This window comes from Canis lupus, chromosome 8 (genome assembly GCF_003254725.2).
Source record: "Canis lupus dingo isolate Sandy chromosome 8, ASM325472v2, whole genome shotgun sequence".
In the NCBI taxonomy this organism is placed as follows: domain Eukaryota; kingdom Metazoa; phylum Chordata; class Mammalia; order Carnivora; family Canidae; genus Canis; species Canis lupus.
Genome location: NC_064250.1, coordinates 72,846,437 through 72,870,747, shown reverse-complemented (window position 1 = coordinate 72,870,747; position 24,311 = coordinate 72,846,437). Strand labels below are relative to the sequence as shown.

Sequence of the window (24,311 nt, the reverse complement as noted above, 5' to 3'; positions counted from 1 at the left end):
TGTGTGTCTCTCATGAATAAATAAAATCTTAAAAAAAAAAAAAACCTGAAAGAGAAAACTCCAGGTGGATTTAACCAGATATTAAAGGATGAAACAACAGCAATTCAACACAGTATCTTCCAGAAAAACAGAAAAGGGAGGAATATTTCTCAACTCATTTTCATGAGGTCAGGAATTACCCTGATACAAAAAAAAAAAAAAAAAATCCTGATACCAACACCAGACAAAAACATACAAAAACAAAAACTACAAACCGATATCCTTCTATGAACATAGACATAAAGACCTTCAACAAAATAACAGCAAACCGAGTTTATCATACATAAAAAGGAATGAGTGATACACTATGACCAAGTGAGGTCTGTTCCAGGAATGGAAAGCTGGTCAACATTTGAAACCAATCGGTGTAATTCATCCCAGCAACAGACTAAATTTAAAAAATCATGAAATCTCCTCAGATGATTAAAACTGGACAAAATTCAATTCCATTTGTGATTAAAACTCTTGGTGAACCAGGGCCAGAAGGGAACGTCGTGAATGGCCAACATCACGCTGGCGGCAGGATGGAACACCCCCCGCGCCCGGGAGGCAAAGCCACACCCTCACACCCCTTTGCTGGGGCACAGAGCTGAAGGCCTGCCCTGTGCAATAAAGCAAGAAAAGGAAATAAAAGGCACAAAGATCGAAAAGGAAAAACCAGAGCTCTTCTTTGCAGAGAAAACAACAGTTTAGGCAGACAACCCCAACTAATGTGGAAAAATGTGAAAGCAAATCCCCAGAACTAAGGAATTTATTATTAGCAAGACCATGCGATACAAATTTAACACGTAAAAAGTAGTCCCGTTCCTACATACGAGCAACAAAAGATTAGAAGTCAGGTTTTTTTAAACACTGCCATTTATAGGAACTCCAAAACGGAAAGAAAATACCTAAATCTAACAAGACCAGCGCAGGATCTGCAAGCTAATGAAAGGAGCCAGCAAAAGGCTGAGCAGGGGGAGAGGCAAGCCGCTGCATGGGCATCGGTGCTCCCAGACCAGATCGACAGGTTTCACTCCCATGAAATCCCAGCACGACTCTTTTGTAGAGATCAACAAGCTGGTTTTTAAGTTTATATGGGATGGCAAAGGAACTAGGATAATCAAAAGGACTTTGAAAAGGAGAACCAAGGATGGCGGGGGCCGTCCAGACTTGTGTGGACACGCAGTACTCAGGGCGGTGCTCATGGGGTGAAGGCAGGAGGCAAGGAACAGAAACAGGAAGTCTGCAAACTGGACTTCATTAAAATTTTGTGAAAGAAGGCAGAGAAGCTAAGGCTGGGAGAAACTACTGGCCAACTGAGTATCTGACCAAGGGCTTGATCCAGAATATATAAAGAGCCCTCAAAACTCAACAATAGGAAAAGAGGGGATCACTGGGTGGCTCAGTGGTTTAGCGCCACCTTCAGCCCGGGGTATGACCCCAGAGTCCTGGGATCAAGATCCCGGTCATGATCTGGGGTCCTGGGATCCAATCCCATGTCGGGCTCCCTGCGGGGAGCCTGCTTCTCCCTCTGCCTGTGTCTCTGCCTCTCTATTTCTCTCTCTCATGAATAAATAAATAAAATCTTAAAAAAAAAAAAAAGGAAAACAGAGAACCCAATTTTTTAAAAGGCAAAATATTTGCAGAAGCTTCACTAAAAAAGACAAATGGACAGTAAATTAGCACATGAAAATATGCAACTGAAAAGCACAAGGAGTCAGGAATCACCACCTCATGCAGATGGGCGTGGCTGAAACAAAATCAAAAACCAAAAGCCTGACACCCTGTGCTGGCAAGGGGGCGGGTGACAGGGGCACTAGATGTGGTCACACATATGCCACCAACAGCACTGCTCGGGGCATGCGTCCACCCAGAGACTCCACATGGACACTCACGGTGGCTGCGTGCACACCTGCCCACGCCTGGAGACACACTTCAAGCAAAGGTGAAGGAACCGGCCTGGCCCAGTGCACCAAGAGGCCCACAGCATCGGCACAGACGTGCACGCACACACACAGGTGTGCACACGGGCACACACCTCCCACACGTACATGCACACACAGAGGCCCACACTGGCCCCGGGTGGGAAGAGAAGCCAAAGGCAAGAGGCTGGGCCCTGCGCATGGGGTCGCCTCTGTGGCGTTCTGGAAAGCCCATGGGGACAGCCATGGCAGTGTGAGGACGCTGGTCCTAGGTGGAACCACCCAGTGTCCTGAGCCTGGTTGAGGGGGTAACGGGGATGTCTGGGTGGTAGACAAACATGGGGGCAGGTTGATTTTTACTCTGAGTTTTAAAAAGTAATTTTTCGGGAATCCCTGGGTTGCTCAGTGGTTTAGCGCCTGCCTTCGGCCCAGGGCGTGATCCTGGAGACCCGGGATTGAGTCCCACGTCGGGCTCCCTGCGTGGAGCCTGCTTCTCCCTCTGCCTGTGTCTCTGCCTCTCCTTCTGTGTCTTTCATGAATAAATAAAATCTTTAGAAAGTAATTTTTCAAAAGTTAAAAAAAGCCACAAGACCTAAGAGATGTATCAGCTAATTGCAAACAGGAGGCCTGTCTGGAACCCGCTTCGAATCAACTAATTACGAGGAATACCTGCACAGCCCTTCCTCGGGATGGTGTCTCTTGCTTCTCAGGCTGCTTCTAGACAAGTCGTTCGGCTGGGCAGGGGCCACTGACCCGCTTACTTCTCCGGAGTCACGTCCCCACATGGCGGGAGAAATACCTACAAGCCATTTGGATTCTCTTCTTTCTTTCTTTTTTTTTTTTTCTTTTTTAATTCTAAGACCTATTCAAGCTGATGCTACTTGTGCAAACAACATTAAAAGCATAAAAAGAATCATTTGCATACAGAAATGGAGCCAAACAGAACTCACATTATTTGTTTTTATACAAGACTGGTTCTGAGAGAAAGGCCTGAGGGCTGGAGTATAGATTATAGCCAAGGACGGGATTTATTGCATAATACTTGGCCCTAAAGGAAATCATGAGCAAATACACTAAAAACACCGCACAAACGATGATTCATCACGAAGCCGGGCTGTTACTGTGTAAGACGCCCTGCAATTGTCCTGGACTCAGCAGTAACAAAAAAGGAAGCCAAGCGTATCTTAGACACACTGTCAGGATAAAACAATCCCCCCGATGGGCAAAAAACCCAATATCCTGTCCAAGGGGCACGGGCCCCACGCTGCGTGCTCTCCTTCCTCTCGGATGATGGTGCTCAAAGGACTGGAAAGCCAACTTCCATACCTCACCCTGGAGAAGCACACGTTCTGGTTTTCTGAGAGAGAAGTATGGGGCCTACAGAAAAGTCTCCGAGACTCACGCCCCCAAACCCACGAATCCGACAACCAGAAGTAACAAATGCTCTCTGTACGGGCTTCAGATCTTTTTAAAGAAATGGGGACCAGGGACACTTGGATGGCTCAGCAGTTGAGCACCTGCCTTCGGCCCAGGGCGTGATCCCGGGGTCCAGGATCGAGTCCCGCATCGGGCTCCCTGCATGGAGCCTGCCACCCCTCCCCCCGCCGCGTGTGTCTCATAAATAAATAAATAAAATCTTAAAAAAAAAAAAAAAGAAATTGGGACCAGAACCGCATTCACCATGCGCCCTCCCCGCCCCCCTTCCCTCAGCAGGAGCCACCGTCTGGAGGGGTCGCCTTCCAGGAGACCGCCCGCTGTCCCCAAACTCAGGCCTCCCCCGTGTCACAGGGGGTCTGTTTCCCTGTCAGAGGCCACAGGCTTGCCTGGGCGAGGCTCCCGAGTGGAGGTGATGTGCGGCTCGCCCCCCGCTGGCTCCCTGCTCCAGGCTGGTGGCAGGGCCCGGCAGCCACCTGGGGCCTGCATGGCCACCAGGCACTGGCCCCGGCCCACAAACACCTGCGCGGTCCCCCAGCCCGGGTGGCTTGGGTCCGGGCTCGCTTAGGGCACACACGGCCTGTGCCACACGCGGCCGCACACGCTGGCTTCAGGGGGGTGCATGGCTCAGGTCGCCTGCCTGTGCATCCAAGACGTGTCCCTTCCGTACGAGGTGGGCACGGCCCTGCCAGCCGGTCCTCTGCCAGCCGGTCTCCCGCCAGCCGGTCCTCTTCCACCCTGTGCGGGCGGCCGTTCAGGCTGCTGCCAGCCGTCAGACGCCACAGGACGCTCTGGGCCGCACCTGCCGCGTGGTGGGAGCCGCGTGGAGGGGTGGGGGCCCCCAGGGCAGGGGTGCGGGTTCCAGGCTCTGTGCGCTCCGAGCCCGCTCTGGGCAGGGTCCTGCTGTGCACCCCACTGGCCCAGAGGAGTGCTGACTCCCACGCAGTCCCGGCGGCTCCTGGGGCCGCTCGCTGCCAGAGGGGGCTGTGCCCCCGCCCTCGCTCTTCAGGGGCCTTCCCTCTGCGCACCCCGGCTGCTTCCTCTTCCTACTAGGACACGAGTCATACTGCATCAGGACCCACTCTACGGCCTCATTCCTCTAAATCTCCTGGCGAATGTCTCATCATTTCAACTTGATGGCCTCTGAAAGCCTCCAGGCCCCAAACACACCTTCTGAGGCGCCTCTGGGGTTAGGAATTCACGTGAACCCGAGGGGGACACAGTGAGCCCAGAACAGTCACCGACACCCCTTTGGGTCTGGGGCATCTGGCGTGGTGAGGCTCGCCGCGCCTTCCCTTCGCACCTGCTGCCGGGGGCTGCGTGGGGTGGGGGCGGCCCGTCTTCCTCCTGGACTCAGGCCGGCTGTCCAGGACTCCTCAGCGCCGGAGATGTACAAGGCAGGTGCCACCCCTTGGCTGTCACAAGGAGGCGCTTCTAAGGTGTTCACAGGACACCGTCTTCCGTGATTATGTCTCGGGGTCCTCTATCCTTTAAGCCCCGCCCCTCCTCCCAGGGCGCCACCTGTGCTTCTCACAGCACCCGGGGCGCCCTGCGTGTGGAGACGCCCACGTGACGACTGCTCCCTCTGTGGGGGGCCCAGCATCCCCAACCCCTTCCTCCAGCGCGCACCTGTCCTCTCAAGGACGCCGCGGTCAGGTGTGCCCATTTCATATGGCTTTAGTTGGTGTGGCTTAAACAAACAGCTAGGGACGCCTGGGTGGCCCAGGGCGTGATCCTGGAGACCTGGGATCGAGTCCCACGTCGGGCTCCCTGCATGGAGCCTGCTTCTCCCTCTGCCTGTGTCTCTGCCTCTCTTTCATGAATAAAAAAAATAAATAAAATCTTTTTTAAAAAACCCAGTTATCTGCTAAGGAAGGTTACCCCCTTCAACATAGACACGCGTCACTTTTCTTTAAAGCCACTTGCCTGTTCCACATAAACTGCAGCGTCCACTCGCCAGGTCCCTTCCCCGCCTGTGGCCTCGTGCACCTGACCTGGGTTTAGCGGGAGCGGGGTCTCTGCACCCCTCACTCAGCGTTCCGTGTCCCGGAACAAGTGCTAGACACCTCCTCGTGGCGTCTCTGATGTCCTGGGTTCACCGGGTCCTCGATGGCCAGGAGCTGCTTTTAGGAAGAGCACTGTTTTATTTTCAGATTGGTTACTGCAGGCGACCCTGCAGCAGTCAACGTCGCACGACTCACTCCTCCTGTTCTCACGACCCTACTGCCCTGATAAAGCGCACACTTTCACCCCTACTCTTAGCCTCTCTCCAATCTCTGCAGCACTTCATATGATACAGGGCTTATTCCTCAAAGATTTGGTAACATTCAGCAATTAAAACCATCTGAGGCTGTTTGGGGAAGAGGAGGTTTTAATGTAACGTAATTGTAGTGTAATTCGCGTCTTCTCTTGCACGAAGTCAGTGATTCATAATCTCACAAAATTATCCTATCAAGTCTCATAGCAACCGACGACGCTGTGTATCGGGATCTTCGACTTCCCCGCGACCGTCATCCCTGCAATGTTAGCCTGTGCGTTCTCTCTTCCTCTTCGCCACCGTCCCCAGTGGCTGCCCCTGTCACCCTTCCCCAGCAGGGACGTCGGGCTGTTAACGGTCAACACTGTTTCTATTTCATTACGTTTCGCTCTATATTATCTGTTTCTCTCTCTCTTTTTACACCGTCCTTTGTCGGACCTGCGCTGGATGACGTGCCCGTGACGGAGCACTCACTCGGTCGCCGATACCTGCGCGGACAATGAGGTGTGTCGGTGCTCAGGACGGACGCCGGCCTGGACTCGACGTGCTGGCCCACCTCCTCGCCACCTCGGGGCCGGCCAGCCCTGGGCCCCTCTTCATGCAAGTGGGACCAAGATCTCCCCTGCATTTGTCCAAGCGAGGGTGTGCACCGTCCTGGGGACTGTGTCTGACGGCCTTCCCAAGGCAGCTGGCCTGGCTCTGCAAGGCCACACGGCAGCACCACCTCCCCAGCACCTGATGAAGCTGTCTCGTCACATGTCATCCTTGGTGTCGGGGGGGACAGATCACAGGAGACGCCTCTGTCCTGGGAAGGCAGTGCCTGGATCTCCGGGTGCAAGGGGCCTTCGATGCCTGAGCACACACGTCGATCGTCAACGTCTCTGGTTCCCGCTGTGCAGGAAGAGCCGGCCTACACGACCGCCACAGACATCAAGGGACGCACAGGGACAGCCACCTGTCCCCAAGACCCTACACAGCAGGGGCCAAGGAGTGCCTGATGGGCAGCAGGGGCGCCCACGGCCCAGGACAATGGGACGCCCAGGTCGGGCTGTCGTTGGGCTGAGGAGGGGGCCAAGCCCCTGCCCCTGGTCTCTGTCTGTCCCATACCAGCTCTGGGTGCTGTGGCTTCTGTGCGTTCTCTGGTCAGTGGTCCTCAGGGAGAACAGGATGCCAACAAGATCGAGCTCCTGGCCTGGTGCCCTGGGCTGCCGCAGAGAGCCACCCACCCAGGCCACGGACAGAGGCTGGATGACTGGGTGGAGAGGGCCAGCATCTGGAGGGTCGGAGGGGACAGCACCGACTGGGGGCAAGGGTGGAAGGAAGGACAGGAAGGAGCTGGCACCATGGGAGCGGGGAGCCAAATGTGGGACTGGGGCGAGGGGTGGGTATGAACCAAGCCCTAGGACCCTGGGACAGCAGGCCAGGGGGGAGGTCGGCGGAGGGGGGGCTCCCTGAGAAAGGGAGAGTGGGCCACAGGGGCCGGGACACACGGCTGCAGCGCAGGGCAGGCGTCCTGGGGAGCCCAGCGGGGAGAAGGCAGCAAGAAGCCATGCGGCTCCCCCAGGGCAGTGACACAAGGGCCGTCGGGAGCAACAGTATCCTGAAGCCCCCCCAGTGTTTGTGGTTGCAGAGTAAGTGACGTTTCAGAAAGCTCACAGAAACCTGGTTTTGCACAAATGTCTGCACACAAGGGCTACAAGGTATTTCCATTTCCACCACGGTGTCTTGTGGGTAAAGAAAGCCCTGTAGGGGCTGCGGGGAGGACATCCACCCACCCCTCCCCGCGGCCCGACCTGGGCACCCACAGGCAGGCCCTGCGGCAGGTCCCCCACGGCCCAGTCCTGCCTCCAGAGACCCGGCCAGCACCCATGCCGTGTCCCAAAACAAAGACCTCGGCCCACCCACCCCTGAAACCTGCATTCCATGCTTGGGGAGCAGAACCCCCGAAGGGGAGACAAAGCTGGAAGCAGCACAGGAGAGACTGACCCCCCACATCCCCTCGTACAACACCAACCAGAGATGGGTACGCACGTGGCAGCCAAGGAAGCATCTGGGTGTCACAGCAGAGCGGGGGTGGGCACCTCCTTTAAGCCACCAAACCCCCTAGAGTCTGGACAGCAGTGGGTGCTCACATGTGGGGGGGGGAGGTGGGTCCTGCGAGGGTGGGTCTGGTTGGGGCACTACCGGGGTCCCTCAGGCTCCAGGAGGTCGAGGGACAGAAGTCCAGCCCCATCGGGAGGCCCTTAGAGACCATTCCTCACGCCACAGGAGCCCAGCAGACGGCGAGGCTCAGCACTGCTGAACACCACGGCTCCTGGTTTTAACTCCCCTTGCCTCCCCACGAGTGTTCATCTCCATCGTCTTATTTTGGGGGACAGTTTGGCCATGCCCAGCTGTTTTTATTGTGGTAAAATATACACAATATAAAATTCACCATTTTTATTTTTTATTAATTTAGTTTTTAAAAGATTTTAGTTATATATTCACGAGAACAGAGAGAGAGAGAGAGAGAGAGGCGGAGACACAGGCAGAGGGAGAAGCAGGCTCCATGCAGGGAGCCCCATGCGGGATTCGATCCCGGGTCTCCAGGATCACGCCCTGGGCCAAAGGCAGGCCCTGAACCGCTGGGCCACCCGGGCTGCCCAAATTCACCATTTTAAAACACACAGCTCAGGGGCACTGAGCACATGGACGGTGTTGCATGCCCTTCGCCACCATCCACCTCTAGAACCTTCTCACCGCGTCAAGCTGAAACCCCGGCCCCATCCACACTCACTCCCCAGCCCGTCTGCTGCATGGATGAGGCTCCTCAGGTGAGCGCACCACGCACGCTCTGTCCTTCTGTGATGGGCTGAGGTCACCCAGGGCCCGGTCCTCACAGCTCGCCCCTGGGAGCAGGGGTCAGGCCTGCTCTTTTACAGTGGGATGATGCTCCCCTTTACAGACAGACTTCTGTTTGGCCACGTGCCCTCTGACGGACCCTGGGGCTGCCTCCATGGCCCCTGGGACTCGTGCTGCCACGAGGTAGGAGTGGATGTCAAGACCCCACTGCCAGGCCCTCTGGGACACACACCCAGGAGTGGGGGGGCTCCGCTTGGCACCCCCAGGCTCCCCACAGCGTTGTCACGCACCCACCAACGGAGCACAGGGCTGTGCCTTCAACCTTCGATCCAAGCCCTTTGCCAGGAGGAGCTGTCCCACAGCCCCAAGAGGAGGGAGGACCGTCTCCCCACCTGCGCCCCAGGCCCTGCACGGGGACTCCTCTGCTCATTCCTTCAGAGAACTCTGGGCAGAAGGGTGTGGAGAACGCGCTGCTCCCCTGGAACGGAGGAATGGCCACGTCAGTCAGGAGGCGCCTGGGATCCCGCCTTCGGCGCAGGCGGCGTCTGTTACCGGGGTGCGGGGGCTCCTGCAGGGGCCCCCGACTCTTATCTCTTCTGTCCGTTTCCTCTCTGTTGCTGCTCCATTCTCCCCTTCTCGGCTGTGTCTGGCCCCATGCAGAGCTTTCCGTCTGCCATCAAGTTCTGGTGCTCACGAAGGAATGTTCTGGAATGTTCTTTCACTAGCACCTCCAGTTCCCATTTCACAGATGCAGGGCTGTGCCACTGTTCAGCTCTGCCCCCTGCTCATCTGCTCCCCCTTGCTCTGCTGGCTCTGGATCCAGGTGGCTGTGGAGCCCAGAGTGGGGACACGGAGGCCACCGGGCTCCACCCTCTGCCACGGGCACCTGTGTCTCGGCTCCTCTCCCTGCTGCCGGCCCAACCCAGGGCCCTGGTCGTCCTCCCGGGGGTCCTCCCGGCTCCAGCCCTTTCTGGCTCAGCCAGGCTTCTGGAGGAGGCACAGGGGCCCGTGCGTGCGCACCACCGCCCGTGCCCACCACCGCCCGTGCCCACTCCGGTCTTCTGCACGTTCCGCCGTAAGGTGAGAAGTTCCCACGGTGCAGCTTCCCTCTGCTGTGTGGTCAGTGTCTTCGTGGCCACCCCGGGGGGAGCCCCAGGCCCCCCGCCCCAACTCTCTCCATCTCCTAGAAGCCATCTGTTCTCTCCTGCTGCCCACCGGGCCCTGCATCACCTGCCCTGTGGCTCCTGCGGGCCTGTGCGTGCCGGCGGCTGTCGCGATGCCTCTGTCCAGCCTTGGGCAGGCCCGACGCACAGCGCCACCAGAGAGCTCCTGCACCACGGGCCCAGGACCCGAGCCGGCCCCCCACCCTCCTCGAGATCCCCCCCCCCGCTGCAATGTCCCCGCCTCCATCCCTCTGGGCCCAGGGCAGGGCCCGCCACCCGGACGGGCCCGGAGCCGGGAGCCCAGAGCGCCGCCTGGCACAGACAGGCAGGTTCTGGCTGAGGAAGGGGGCCAGGTACACCAAGCCGCAGGGAGAAGGCACGAGGCCCCGGCTCAAGAGACCGACTCCTCCTGCGACGGGAAACGCGGACGTTACCGCGAGCAAGTCGGGGACGGACAACAGATGCAGGAAAATAGCGGCTGGCAGACAAAGGACTAATGTCCCGAGCACAAAGCCTCTTACAGAAGCACAACAAAAAGACAAATAATCCAAAGAACGTGGGCGACAACCACGAAGAGGCGGCTCACAGAAGTGCAGACCCACAACCCCCCTGACCTCAGGCTCCAGAACCTTCCAGGGCTGCTGCTCCCCTGCCGCCTGGAGCCCCAAGGCTGGAGCAGGCCTCGCCCCCTGCACGGCCCTCCCTTCTCACTCTGAAAACCTCTAGGCTACAGAAAAGTCACAGGGGTTCAGGGAGCTCCCCCCTCTGTGCACCTGGGATTTCTGGCCAAACATCCAGGAGTGAGTCAGGGCGCCAAGCCCCGGAGCCCCCGGCGACCACCCCCGGGAGGGCAGAGCGGTCTGCGGGACGTGCACGGGCCTGCCCGCCTGCCGCACGCGGCACCGAGCCGCGGGGGTGCATCCCCTGCATCGCTCCAGCTCACCTGCCTGCTGGCCTCCTCGACCTAGAACCAGCCTCGCCCCTTTCGTAAGAGTGTTTTTTGTTTTGGCGAAGTACATATAACGTAAGACTGACCACTTTCAAGTGAGTTCACTTAATACGCTCAGCGTCAGGCAACTACCGCGTCTGATTCCAGAACGCTCTCGTCAGCCCCCGGCCTCCCGCGGCCGCTGGCAGCCACCGGTGTGGCCTCCCTCTGTGGCTTCTCCCCTCCAGGCGCTTCATAAAAGGGAACCGCACAGCACGTGGCCTTCCGTGCCCCGCTTCTTCACGGAGCTCGTTTTCTCCGATCCGTCCATGTCGCAGACCTCACTCCTTTTTAAGGCTGAGTAATAACCCATTCTCCGGACTTTTTGCTCACGCACTCATCCCCGGATTGGACGTGTGGCTTGTTTACACCTTCTGGCAATCGTGCGTGGCGCCACCGTGAACATGCGTGAGGGAGCCTCCCCTCATCTGGGGCCCCCGGTGGACGTCCGAAGCCTCGGGTCGTCCCGACCCCCACGTGTACTGTTTCCCTACACGTCGGCGCCTACGGCAAGATTAATCCAGGGTCACCGTAACGGCTGACGACCAGAGGGCGCGCGAGGACGCACACCGCGTGGGCGGCTCCAGGAGCGGCTCTGAGTACGCACCCTACCTGGGCTGACGCGAGATCAGAACCCAGGAGGCGAGGTGAGCGAGGTGAGCGGGGCGAGCGACGAGCGTGAGGCTGCACTGCCCTGCGACCGCCATCAGGACGGGGGCCGGCCGCCTCCAGACCCCGCTGGTGCCGGCAAGTTTCTGCTGGAGACCGAGCCTCCACTCTTTGAAAGAGTGATCGGCTGGGCCACATGGTGACTCTGCCCGACCTCCTGAGGGCTGCACACTGTTGCAGGGCGGCTGGCACAGGGCACCCGCGTGGCCAAGGAGGGGCCCCGCCAGGCCCAGCCCCGCAGACGGCACACGGGGCCTACAGGGCCGGAGGAGAACACTTTATGGGTTTCTGCAAAACTGACCAGCACCCGGGCTGGCCCTCAGCAAAACGCTGACTTCTACAGTTTTCCTCTAGGCACGGAGAACAGTGAGCACCGCAGCCACGCGTGGGGCATACCTCTGTGGTCCCAAACACGCTGACTGTGTTTGATAGGAGGGAAAACTAAGGGGCCTTTTGTTTTCAGAGGCCGACCCGTCCGTGCGGTCGCGTGTCTGCCCTGGTGGGAGCCGGGCTCCGTGGTGGCTGCTGGCCAGGAGGCCCCCACGCAGTCCCCACCTCTCAGGATCAGCGAGCCCGAGAGCAGGCCAGGGTGGAGGCAGAGGGCCGCCCTGCCCCGCTCAGGCTCCGTGGGCCGGACGTCCCGGAGCCGGGCTGGGTCGGGGAAGGCCTGGGGACTAGCGTCTGGCCCAACATGCTTCCTGCAAACACAGCCCAGCCATGGCGAGCCGTGGCCAGACAGCTCACAAGCCCAAGTTCTGCAGAAGGCCGCGGGCTCCAGCTGCACCCTCACCCCGAGCGCCGGTCACCTGTCTGCGGCAGCCTGGGGCTCAGCTTCCTAGGCTCGGCTCAGCTCAGCTTTCTCTGGTGTCCGAGCCTTATCTGGACACAGCTGCTTCCTGCTAATCAGGGGCAAGGTCAGAGGTGTCTTCTCAGTGTCTCTCTGGCTAGCACGGCCTCCGTCACGGAGGCTGGAAGCCCCTGGAAGTGGGGGGAGGAGGAGGAGCGGCCAGGTCACCGGGGGGCCCACCTTCCGGCCCCGGTCCAGCCCGTCTGCCCGTGGTGGGGCCAGCGTGCCAGAGGAGGCAGAGGGGGAGCCCGTCCCCGAGGTGTGGGTGTCAGAGGACAACATGAGCACAGGAGGGAGGAGTCAGGTGCCTGCAGTGACTGCGTGTATGTCGGGGGATGCTCCGGGGACACCTGGGACCCCAGAAGCTCCCGCCGGCCAGCGATGACAACGCTCAGCAAGAGTGCTGGCTGTTGGCCACAGCCTGGTCCAGGACCAAGCGTCAGGGGACCTCCTCCTGGGGCTGCAGCCTCCACCTGGTGACCCAAACGCCCCAGCATCAGTTCAGGCATGCAGGTGTACCCCAGCAACCACTGCAGGGGAGCCCACATTGTCTCGGGCAGGTGAGACCCTGGAGGAGGTGTGGGCCTCACTTTAGCAGAGGACGGCGAGGCTGGGCCTGGTGCCCTCCAGAGCGCGCCGCAGGCTGGACTTGAGGGATGCAGTGCCAGGGCTGGGCGGCCCTGCTCCAGGCAGGACACGGATTCAGGTGACGCTCAGCTGGCTGCCAGCCCTAGGGCCTGCCTGGACAGGGTCAAGGGATGGCCCTCGCCTGGCCAAAACTACCCACTTCCTGCCTCTGACAAGAGGGGTGAGGGCACACTGGGGTGGACTGCAAGGGGGGGCCCGGGCCCCCCTTCCAGCTGCTTCAGCACCAGCTCTCAAGGGCTCAGAGAGCCTGCCACGTCCTCACCGCAGCCCAGCTCACCAGGCATGGCCCCAGGCTACCCGGAAGGAGCCAGAACCTTCTCCGGGGGACAGCAGGCTCCCCACTGCGGGCGGGACGCACACCAGGTAGCCCTTCCAAGCAGCCAGCAAGGACCCATGTGCCCCACGGAAGGCCCGGAGGGACCGAGCGCTGGCCTGTGGCACACGCGCCTCCGAAGTGCCGCAGAGGCCAGAACCGTGGCCGGGGTCCGCGAGCAGGTCCCCACGCGGCCGGCAGCGGATACGCACACCAGAAAACAGACGTCCTGGAGGAAGCCCTAAGGGAAAGCCGACCACGCCCGATGGGCTTCTGAGGAAGCGTGACCAAAATGACCAAAACCAGCAAAGGAAAAGCGCATCAGACAGAAGGTGCCGGGGATGGGTGCGGCCGGGCGGGCTGCTGACCCCAGGGCTGCACGGGCCGCCCCGGACACAGCAAGGGGCCCGACCCCTGAAGGGGTGCCACGGCCAATGCCGGCCGCCTCCAGATCGCCGACGAGCGGGTCGAGCTGGGCAGGGGCACGACCCCGGCGGTGACCTGGGAAGTACCGGCCCCACCCCCAGGGCCAGGGTCCACGGGGAGACGCCGCTCGCCAGCCGCGGGGGCACGTGCCCGGGGCCTGCGGGAAAGCGCCACAGCACGGCGGGCCCCACGGACGTGGCCTCGGCCGGGAAAGGCCCCGAGAGAGCCCAGGGAGCCCTGTCCCTCTCTCTCTCACAGACACAGCGGGAGCTTGCTGGCACATCTGCTCCCTGCTGAGACCACCCAGGGGGCACTTCCACGACGCCTGGGCCGGGTCCTGCCCCAGGAGCCACCACACGGCCCCCTGCCCGGCGCCCCCTTCCCCCCAATGGTTCCTCTCGCTTCCCCAGCAGCCCCGCACCTGAGATGCTGGACACAGCCACAAACAGGGCCTGGCAGCAATGCCTACCCGGGCCCTCAGCAAGGACATCCGGGCGCCCAGCCTGCCCGGGTCTCTGCAGCACTGTCGGGGCCACCGCCTTACCCCCACCCCCACCCCCTGCCCCGACACTTACTCTTCTGAGAAACAGCTGATCCACCCAAAGACCTGCTTCTCCCGCCAGGACGTACACGGCCACCTGTTCCTCCTGGCATGCACCCCTCGCCCCCTCCCTTCCCATCACAGACACTGCCTGCGAGCCCCCTCCCCTCCAGCTACCACTGTGACCCTGCTGTCCCCGACAGCGCCCACCCCCTCCAGTTCTCTCGTGCCCACACCCCCGCAGGCTCAGCCACAACCGGAGAAACTCCTGTGTGGTCCCAACAAGGGGTTCGGGCGCACACACCTCCTCCCAGTAGCAGCCTCCTGGAAACGCTCGGGCTCAGGCCCCTGGTGTCCAGGGGTGTGGTCACCCTTCCCACCCCCCGGTGCCGTGGACACCAGAGCACAGCTCTGGGCCCCTCCGGAAGGGACCACGCTCAGGTAAGCCAAGGCGGTCACCGAGTGAGAGGCAGGACCACACCGAGGCCAGGACAACGGTCAGCTGCATGGGCCTGCAGCCTCGGCCACTTCCCAGCACCCTCCGTGGGCACAGCAATCATCACTCAGGATCGTGTCCACAGCGTGAAAGAGCCCGGAAGGTGCCAGCACAGTGGGTCAGGCACACCTGTTCGGGTGGGCCCTGCCTCACAGCCCTCCTCTCTGCAGGCTCTGTGAGAGCCCGAGAGGTGAGGGGCAGAGCTGGGGGCCGGGCGGAGGCAGCACTCGGCGGCTGTGGTGCAGGTGGGCACTCGCCTCTCCTCCGCCCACTTGCGTCTCCGGTGTGCCGCTGCCCGGCCGCGGAGGTCTCATTCTGTCTGTGACGTGCCTGTTGGGCTCTGCAGCAAAGCGAACCCGCAGTGGAGCCGCCAGTCACCCAGAGCCTCAGGTCTGCGGAGGGTACCGCGGGCGTGCCCCACCCCTCAGCCATGGGAGAGGCCCTCCGGGGGCTTACAGCACAGCAATCCCCCCAGAGGGTACCACACTACAGACACGGAACGTGGGAGCCACGCACGCGAGGCTCTCCCAGAGCTCCCAGAGAACCCCGCGTCATCTCCACAGCCACCAGCCAGTCCGGTGCCCAGGGTGGTGCTGAGGCTGGGGCAGCAGGCCGCGCCTGGTTCTGGGGCTGCCCGTCCAGGCAGGAAAGGCAACAGCTGCCAGGGAGCAAATCTCAGATGACGATGGGAATGCCAAGCTGGGCGCCCAGCGCAGGAGGGCGGGAGGAGGGGGTTGGGACAGCACGGGGGGTGCTGGCGGGCAGCCACAAGCACCCCTCTGGGGGGCCCACCCTGGCTCCACCTCGCCCTACCGTGGGGGTCAGCCTGCACAGGGGGCACGTGGCGAGATCCCCTTCTGTGACTCTGGGTCCCGGGGAGGCTGCCTGCCTCCCTCCTGGGCCAACAGCCACAAAAACAGGGTGCCCGGCCGCACTGCTCAGGAGCAGGGATCTCATCGTCCCCTCCTCTCAGGATAACTGGAAAAATGCCGCCGTGGAGGAACTTCACCAGGCACTCTTCTAAGCAGGCTACGCAGACACGTTTCTGCTCGTTCCAAACACAAACAGCTAAATCGGAAATTCTCCGAACCTTGTCCGGTGCGCTCCTAGAAGGCAAGGCGGTGCCTGGGGGCCTGCCCCGAGCTGGGTGTGGCAGTGCTTTCTCACCCCAGTCCTAAGACCAAGAGGCAGCCCGGGCTATTTCAGGTACAGAGCGCGTGCGGGACATCCCAGCTCTCCAGGGAGCCTGAGGCCAGCACAGTTTCCTGTGTCCCCTGACCGTGGGGCTGGTGACACAGCTGTCCCCTCCCCGGGGGCCTCGGTGTCCTGCTGGCACAGGATGGAATGTCTGCCTGTCCAAACTGCTGAGCCAGAGCAGCCTGCTCTCCTGCCAGCCACACGCCCTGGGGTGGGGGGTGGAGGTATCATCACCATTTCTTGAGGAAACTATTCTCCAAGAAACAAAACAGGCGAGCGGAGAGCAGGTGTGGTCATCCTGTGCTCGGCTCAGAAGGCGGAGGCCAGGACCCTGCAGGTCAGAGGGCACGGGCTGCACCCCCATCCACACCAGCTCCTCCCAGACCTCTGCCACGGCCCCCACAGCCTCTAAGACCTGGGATGGCCATGGGACGCCTGGTGGCTCAGTGGTTTAGCGCCACCTTTGGCCCAGGGCACGATCCTGGGGTCCCGGGATCGAGTCCCACGTCAGGCTCCTGCGTGGAGCCTGCTTCTCCCTCTGCCTGTGTCTCTCCCTCTCTCTGTGTCTCTCAAGAATAAATAAACAAGATCTTTAAATAATAAAATAAAATATTAAAAAGAACCCACCCGGGAGGTCCTAACTGGCTGTGACACAATCGAAGAGGTAACGTGATAGGATGCGAGCTCAGCAGTGGTCACCCTGGAAAGCAAGCATCAGATTAAATGAAAGATGCAGGTGCCTCAGCTGTCCCCAGTCTGAGGCTCTGATTCACACAGAATCACCCCAGAGGTCACCTGAGGGGCTGCCTAGGGGGGCGCCACCACTGTCCCAATGCGGATGTGTGCCCTACAAATTGAGCACTCGGGGGCAGAAGGGCCCAGTGCCACATGGAGGCTGGAGACTGCGGTCCGCGTGGGCAGAGCCAGCTGTGCTCAGGGCACAACCACACCGGGGCAGAAGGAAGTGCTTCCAAGGGCCTGGGGTAGGGGGCGAGACAGGGGCCAACCCCCTGCCAACTGGGCTCCTCCTTCAGCGAGGACAGAGGGTGACATGTGGACAGACCCCTGGGCCCACATCACTCACCTGGGACTGCGCGACGTGTGCGGGGGACGCGTGCTAGAGCGTGGAATTACCACATGGAAAGAGGACACGGATCCAGCTGACAACCAGCAGTGACACCTCCGAGGCACCTCCCTTTCTGCCGAGGGCAAAACCCAGCACAGAGGAGTACAAGGCTGGGCCTCGCTCCTCCAACACCCACCCAGCCCACCTGACGACGGGAGCAGAGCCCCACCGTGGATCGACCTGACCTCCTAAGGCCACTGCGTGTCCCCTGCCATTCTCTCCCACCATCAGGACACAGGTGCCCTCGGGGCAGGGCCACCATAGGGTCTCTCCTTGTGCCTCGGGGTCTGGGCACCATGGCAGGGTGCTGCCTGTGGCCCGGCCAGGGGGCAGTGGGGACAGAACAGCCAGTGCAAGCCCGGCCACAAGGAGGGCAAGGGTGCCCGCTCCCTGGTGCCTCCCACCACCATCTCTGGCCCCTTGGGGTGCAGACGACAGCACTCAGCAGGCGCTCCCACACAGGTCCCGCCCTGGGCGAACCACAGCAGACCCAGGGCTGCAGCCTCGCCTCCGCGGGGTGCAAAGTGCCAGGCCGGCAGCGGCCAGGCTCTGCCTGCAGACGGCTGTTGACGGTGGCACCGTGGGGCGTCTGCGTCGCCACCAGGTGTCCAGCACAGAACACCGCCTCCCCAGGGGGACGGAGCCAGTGCAGGCCGGAGACACTTACCGCAGAGGCTGCGCACACAGCGAGGCGGTCACAGCGCACCGCGGCTCTCGCACAGGCCGCCCGGACTGAGGGCCTCCAGACAACCTGCCTCCAGGGCGGAAGGGAACTGTAAATACGCACCCACGCTATTTTCAGGGCTGACTCTGCGTCCCCTGCCGCTGCCTAGCAATCCACGGGAGCTGACAAGGCGCAGGCCAGGACACGGCCAGCAGCTCCACGCGCTTGCCGGGCTCGGTGCCAAGTCCGAACTCTGCCCAGCACGGCCGCGGGGACACAGAGATGTGCCAGTTCCCAAACAGCAGCAGCAGCCGGGGGCCGGCTACAAGGCTGGATGAGGCTGGGTTGTGCCTGTGGGGACGATGTGCTCGACTCGTGGGGCCTGGGTGCGCGGCGGCATGCTGCTCCCCCTCCTGCCCGCCTGCACCTGAGCACCCAGCTCTGTATGGATCACTCTGGCCAGGCCCTGTGACACCCGGGCTCCTGGAGAACTCGAGATGTGACCCATCATGAGCCCCAAAACACCCATCATTGGCGCCTGGGCGGCTGAGCGGTTGAGCATCTGCCTTCAGCCCAGGGCGTGATCCTGGAATCCTAGGATCGAGTCCCGCGTCGGGCTCCCTGCATGGAGCCTGCTTCTCCCTCTGCCTGGGTCTCTGCCTCTCTCTTTCTTTCTGTTTCTCTCAGGAATAAATAAATAAAATCTTTTAAAAAGAAAAAAAAAGAGGGGATCCCTGGGTAGCTCAGCGGTTTGGTGCCTGCCTTCATCCCAGGGCATGATCCTGGAGTCCCCAGATCGAGTCCCACATTGGGCTCCCTGCGTTGAGTCTGCCTGTGTCTCTGCCTCTCTCTCTCTGTGTGCCTCATAAATGAATAAATAAAATCTTTTAATAAAAAATAATAAAAAGAAAAGAAAAAGAAAGAAAAGAAAAGAAAAAGAAAAAGAAAAAGAAAAAAAGACCCATCATTTTTCCTGATTGCAGAGCCACTCTCTGGAACAACCTTCCTAGCCCCACTGGGGTGGTGGCATGTTGGGCAGAAGCAGGGGGAAAGCTGCTTTTGGAGCCCAGATCCCAAGAAGGGACCAGTGCACAGCAGGGCAACCCAGTGGTTCCCACCCAGCTCACAGGCCCTTGAGCGTCAGATGAGACCACACATCTGTCCTGGCAAAGCACCCGTCTGGGCCCTTCAAGGCAGCTGCTTCCTTCCTCACCAAAGCCCATCCACACGTACGGGTGGGCTGACGTGAGCTGCAGCAGGGGACACTGGCTGCCCGAGTCCGTCCCACAGACGCCAACCCACAGGCCTCCTCACTCCCTGCCTCGTAGCAGACTTGGTCCTTCAGACCCTGCAAACACCGGGTCCACTCACCGTGCACACAGCCGATAACCCCAACCGCCAGCCAAGTCCACAGCTGGCTGCCCTGCTCGCCCCTACCCCCAGGCCCGCGCTGTCCCGGCACACACCCTCCAGTGAGAGGCGGAACCCACGTTCCTGAGCAGAGCACCGCCGCTGGGCTCCGGGAGCGTTCACCCAGCAGCCACTGCAGGGCCACGCCAAGCGGGGGCAGGAGGGAGACGGCGAGTCCCCTCGTGCAGGCCGCAGGGCAACGGGAGCGGACGGAGGCAGAGGGACGGCTGACAGCGGCCACCATCGCAGCGACATGCAAAACCTGCCCAGCCCACGCGCTCCACAATCACCCGGTAGGAAGAGCTCCTGCACCCCCAGATGTTGCCCCGAGGGGAGGACGCAGCTCATGCCACAGAGCCAGCAACTGCACCGGTGGGGCTGACACTTCCCAGAACTGGGAAACACCGCCGTCCCGCGACGTTGGAAGTCCCAGCCCTGACAGGGCGGCGTCAGGAGGAAACCACACCTGGACACCACAGGGCAAGGCAAAGCCACCAGGGAGGAGGACCGGCCTTCAAAGGAGTCTTGCTTCACTCACAGCCCACTTCTCAAGAGCAAAACTGAGAGCAAAGTCAGGGAAGGTGCATCCTCCATGGGCGGAGGGGAGACGGCGCCATAGCCCCACACCTCGTCACCCCCAACACCTGCACGTGTGGAGGGGAGATGCCACCTGCACCCCCACACCCCCCATCACCTGCACGTGCAGTGGGAAGACGCCGCCTGCACCTTGACACCTCGTCACCCCCAACACCTGCACGTGCAGAGGGGAGATGCCACCTGCACCCACACACACCCCAACACCTGCATGTGCAGAGGGGAGACACCGCCTGCACCCCCACACCCCACCCCACCGAGAACACCTGCACGTGAGGAGGGGAGGCACCACCTGCACCCTCACACTCCACACACCCCCCAACACCTGCACCTGCGGAGGGGAGACGCCGCCCGCACCCCCCCACCCCCACCCTGTGGAACACCCTGCAGAAACCAGGGTAAACGTTTTCAGAACACAGAAAGAGCAGTTAGTTATCAACACACCCTCAGCCAAAGAAAATCCTAAAGGTGCATTTTCAGACCAACAGGAGAGGAAAACAATTTCAGGTTCCGAGTTGCCGGAAGAATGAAGAAAAGCAAGTGGTGAGTTTCCAGGTGAATCAAGTAAGTGCAACCGGAATAAAGGAATAACAACCTCTTGTGGCCTTAGTGAGAAGAGACAATTAAAATATGATGAACAGGACCCTATAAGCCTGAAAGAGTTATGTCAAAATAAGTGTTGGAAGATCTATCCTCATGTCTGTCACGAACAGATAAAGATAAATTAATTTTAAAATATAGCCAGTATGGGGGCGCCTGGGCAGCTATGTTGTTTGAGGTCTGACTCTTGGTGTCAGCTCAGGTCACAATCTCAGGGTGCTGAGACTGAGCCCCCCATCAGCTCCGGGCCGGGCGCACTGGGCCGGGAGCCTGCTTAAGGCTCCCTCTCTCCCTGTGCCTCTCCCCCCATGGGAAAACCACTGCCAGTATGCACATTACTACCTCCACAGTAACCACTAAAGATGCAGAAATAGCGCTAAGTTTCAAACTAACATATGAAGTGGAAACAGAATAAGGAAAGATATCAGGGCGAAATTAAGGTAAGACAAATGAGAAAAATAGACGTAAAAAACCAGGAAAATAATAAGCACGAAAAACAAAATGGTAGCTACAAACCCAAACATCAATAATCTTGATAAGGGACAACAGACGGGATGGATGTTCTAGTTAAAAAAACAAGGATTGTCAGATTGAATGAATATAGATTCTAGATCCATGCCGGAAAACCAAAGACACATGTCACATGTAAGGATACAGAAAAGTCTAAAGAAAAGAGACGAAACTACCCTGGGCTATCCTGTCACCAAAGTGCAATTCAGATGCAGAGGATCACCAGATAGAGTTGTGTAGCCTCAAAGTTCAAGACACTTGGAAGGTATTCTAGTCCAAGTACATATGGCTCGTGATGTAGTCTCAAAGTAACAGAGATCCAAGAGAAATAGATAGATCCACCATCAGGCGAGAAAGGCTTTTTTTAAAAAGAGACTTTATTTTTTTGAATGAAAGAGAGTGAGAGAGCATGAACAGGAGCGGGGGTGGGGAGCTGCAGAGGGAGAGGGAGAAGCAGGACTCCCCCAAGCAGGGAGCCCGACTCAGGGGCCCCGGGATCACGACGCTTCACCGACTGAGCCACCCAGGCACCCCAAGGTTAGAAGGTCTTAACACATTTCTGCAGCAGACAAAAAGGGGAACAGATCTGAGGACGGCAGGGATGGACAGACATCAAGCACCGCCGGCTGCCAGACACACATTCCTTTTCAGTACACAGACTGTGAAAACTGACCTCACAGTGAGCCATAAGGCAAGCCCCCAAAAATGTTAAGGACCTGGTGTCATACTGCCCACTTTCTCTGACCACAACATGACTAGTTAGAAAAGAACCATGGGAAGAAGAGACATGAACTGGATCATGGGAAAAGAACTAGGAAAAAACCCCAAATGTTTGCATATTAAGAAACTTTGAAATATCCTGGGAGGTTAAAAAAAGAACAATGGGAAATATAAAGAATACTTTTAGTGGGATGATTCTGTATAAAAGCTTGTGAGGTGCAGCCAAGGCAGCCCTTGTTCGGTAGATACAGATGCTGTAGGACAGGACACAAGGAGGAAAACAAGGAGCCACCCAGGGGTCTTGAGAAATAAGAACAAGAACAGCGAAATAAACCCGAGGAGCATACATGGCAGGAAATAAACAACCAGTGTTCATTTTTAAACACCGATGAGGGACGCCTGGGTGGCTCAGAGTGGGATCCGGGGATCCGGGATCGAGTCCCGCATCAGGCTCCCTGTGGGGGGAGCCTGCTTCTCCCTCTGTCTGTGTCTCTGCCCCCCTCTCTCTCTGTGTCTCTCACAAATAAATAAATAAATCTTAAAAAATAATAATAATAAAATAAACACCGATGAGCCTCTGGTGAGACAGATCGGAGTGTGCCTGCCTACCCGCAGAGTCAATGGGAGGAACTGAAGGGAACAGCTCTACAGACGCTGCAGCCATTGAAAAAAGAATATCATGAGCAGCTTTGTGCCAATAGACCTGAAAATCTGGATGAAATGGACAAATTCTCAGAAATACATATTAAAAGAAAAAAAAAAAGAGCTCAGAGGAGGAGAAAGTGTCCTAAACCGCTAAAGACACCGAATCTTGGTTGTGCTACCTACAAAGCAACCCCAAGCTATAGTTACTTTATGGGTGACTTTTCCCAAACATTCAGAGGATGCACAATTCCAGTCTCGCATCAACACCACCACAGGACAGCAAAAGAGGGCACACTCCGAAGCACATCCCACGAGATATCTTGGTGCCAAAATCTGGTGAGGCCGCAGACTCTACGTATGCATGCTAAAGTCCTAAACAAAATCGTAATCATAAACCCACCAACGAACAAGGAGGGTAATGCTGCATGACAAGGCTGGAATTTTTCTAAGGTTGGAAGGTTAGTTTAATACCAGAAAATCCATTTACGTAGAGTAATGTTACGTAACATGACAGCAAATCAAGGAAAATCACATGATGCTCTTGATTTAAAAAAAAAAAACCCATTTGGTTATATTCAACATCCACTCACATTAAGCACATAATAAACTCTCAGGAGAAGCCGTCACCCAGCTGTCAGAATGGCTGAAAGTCACAAGACGGTGGCATGGAATGTAACACAACGGCCGGTGGCAGCTGCAGATGGTGCCACCACTTCCGAAAACCGGGAGTTCTTCCTGAGACTGGCACGTGCCCCCCCCACCCGTGGCCAGTTATTACTCAGGAAAAGTGAAAGCATATGACTTTCAAAGTCCTGCACCCAAAGGGTTGTAGCAGCTTTGAACCCAAGAGCCTTAGAGTGGAAACAACCCACCCACTTACCAGAAGGATCAAGTTGACACAAAGCGCGCTTTATTCCTGCAGTGGGGACACTGTACACCAAATGGAAGGAGCTGAGGACTCAGACTCGGCGTGGGTGAGCCCAAGAGCCACATGCTGCCCATGACAGCGCCGAGAAGCCGGACAACAAGGGGACTTGCACTTGCCTGCAGGTGCAGAGCAGCGCCCTCGTCCTGCTGGGGTGTGGCTGACGGGCACACCGCTGCCAGAACTTGCACTGCCAGCTGGACATCCCTCCACCGTGTAAACTAAACCACAATGAGGTCCCTCAAGTGGGCCAAGGATGCAAACAAGGAGTTTGTAGAAGACAGACGTGAGTGAACAATAAGCATGGGGAAGGATGACCAGTCTTGTAAAATTTAAAAATTGGTTAATAACCCCCAATAGGAACGAAAAATAAATAGGAAGCTCAACGGTGTAAAGTGACCCAGAACCGGGGCCGGGGGCGGGAGGGGGCGGGGGGGGGGGGGGACGGACCAGCAGCTGCTCTGGGAACCCAGCAGGGGGCACGCCCGGGAGGCTCCCGGGGAGGGTCAGCGGGGAAGACTGCCACCAGGTGCAGTGACCCCGAGGTAACCCATGACACCTGGCAGGAGCCCCGGGGAAGAGCAGAGAGCTTGCTGCTGCGACCAGAGGGGAAGAGCAGGAAACAAGAGCAGCCGCCTGGTGCCAAAGCGGGTGCGCAGGCCTTGCAGATGGCCAAGACATTCACGGGGATGGAAGAAGATGGTCTCAACACCTCTAGCCGGGGAAGGATTCCTGTCCTCTAAAGACAGTGCCGAGACTCAAGGCGGGGTGGGCAATGAAAATAAGGAGAGAGAATCCTTGGCAGAGGAAGTGACCTGCAATTCTGCTGACAAGGAAGCACCAACAGCCTGCATTAGTAATCAGAGAAATTCAAATTAAAACCACAAAACCATTTCACACCCACCAGATTGGCAAAAATTAAAAGTCAGGCAAAGTGCTGGCAAGAATGCAGAGTACTGGGGACGCTCATCCTTGCCGCTGGGGGCTGGAGTTGGCACAACCGCACTCCATGAAGCCGCTCAGTAGCAATACTGAGCACACACCCCCAAACCCTACTACGGCACGTGCTTCCGACGGGCCCGTGCAGAGGACAGGCCCTCAAATCCTGACACCAGCACGTAGGAAACTGGCCAAAGGTCCCCTGAAGAGCAGAGACCCACACTGTCATTCTGCAGGGACCGCCTTGCAGCCCTGACCGCCGCTGGCGCAACGTCACTCCAAAACTTAAAGACTGGGCAAGAGCAAGACATGCAGGGGAGCAGAGAGAGCTTGACCCCTTTTACATGAAGTCCCAAGAGCAAATGGGAACAGCCTGCGCAAGGACTCTCCGGCGCAGAGGGTACAAGCAAGGGAC

General features: G+C 58.7%; 1 protein-coding gene across 6 annotated transcripts in view; it reads right to left on the bottom strand.

The window, feature by feature from the left end:
• Positions 1–24,311, bottom strand: part of PACS2 (phosphofurin acidic cluster sorting protein 2) — a 56,642-nt gene that overhangs the window by 30,448 nt on the left and 1,883 nt on the right. Inside the window, exons 1-3 of one of the 6 annotated variants that reach the window (XM_025443945.3) lie at positions 17,557–17,646; positions 16,848–16,962; positions 16,391–16,463 (exon numbers count right to left, since the gene is read on the bottom strand). The exons of the other annotated variants lie outside the window; for them this stretch is intronic. The gene's annotated coding sequence lies outside the window, so the exon portion shown is untranslated. Of the gene's footprint in view, positions 1–16,390; positions 16,464–16,847; positions 16,963–17,556; positions 17,647–24,311 lie in introns of those variants that run through there. 6 annotated transcript variants of the gene reach the window in all.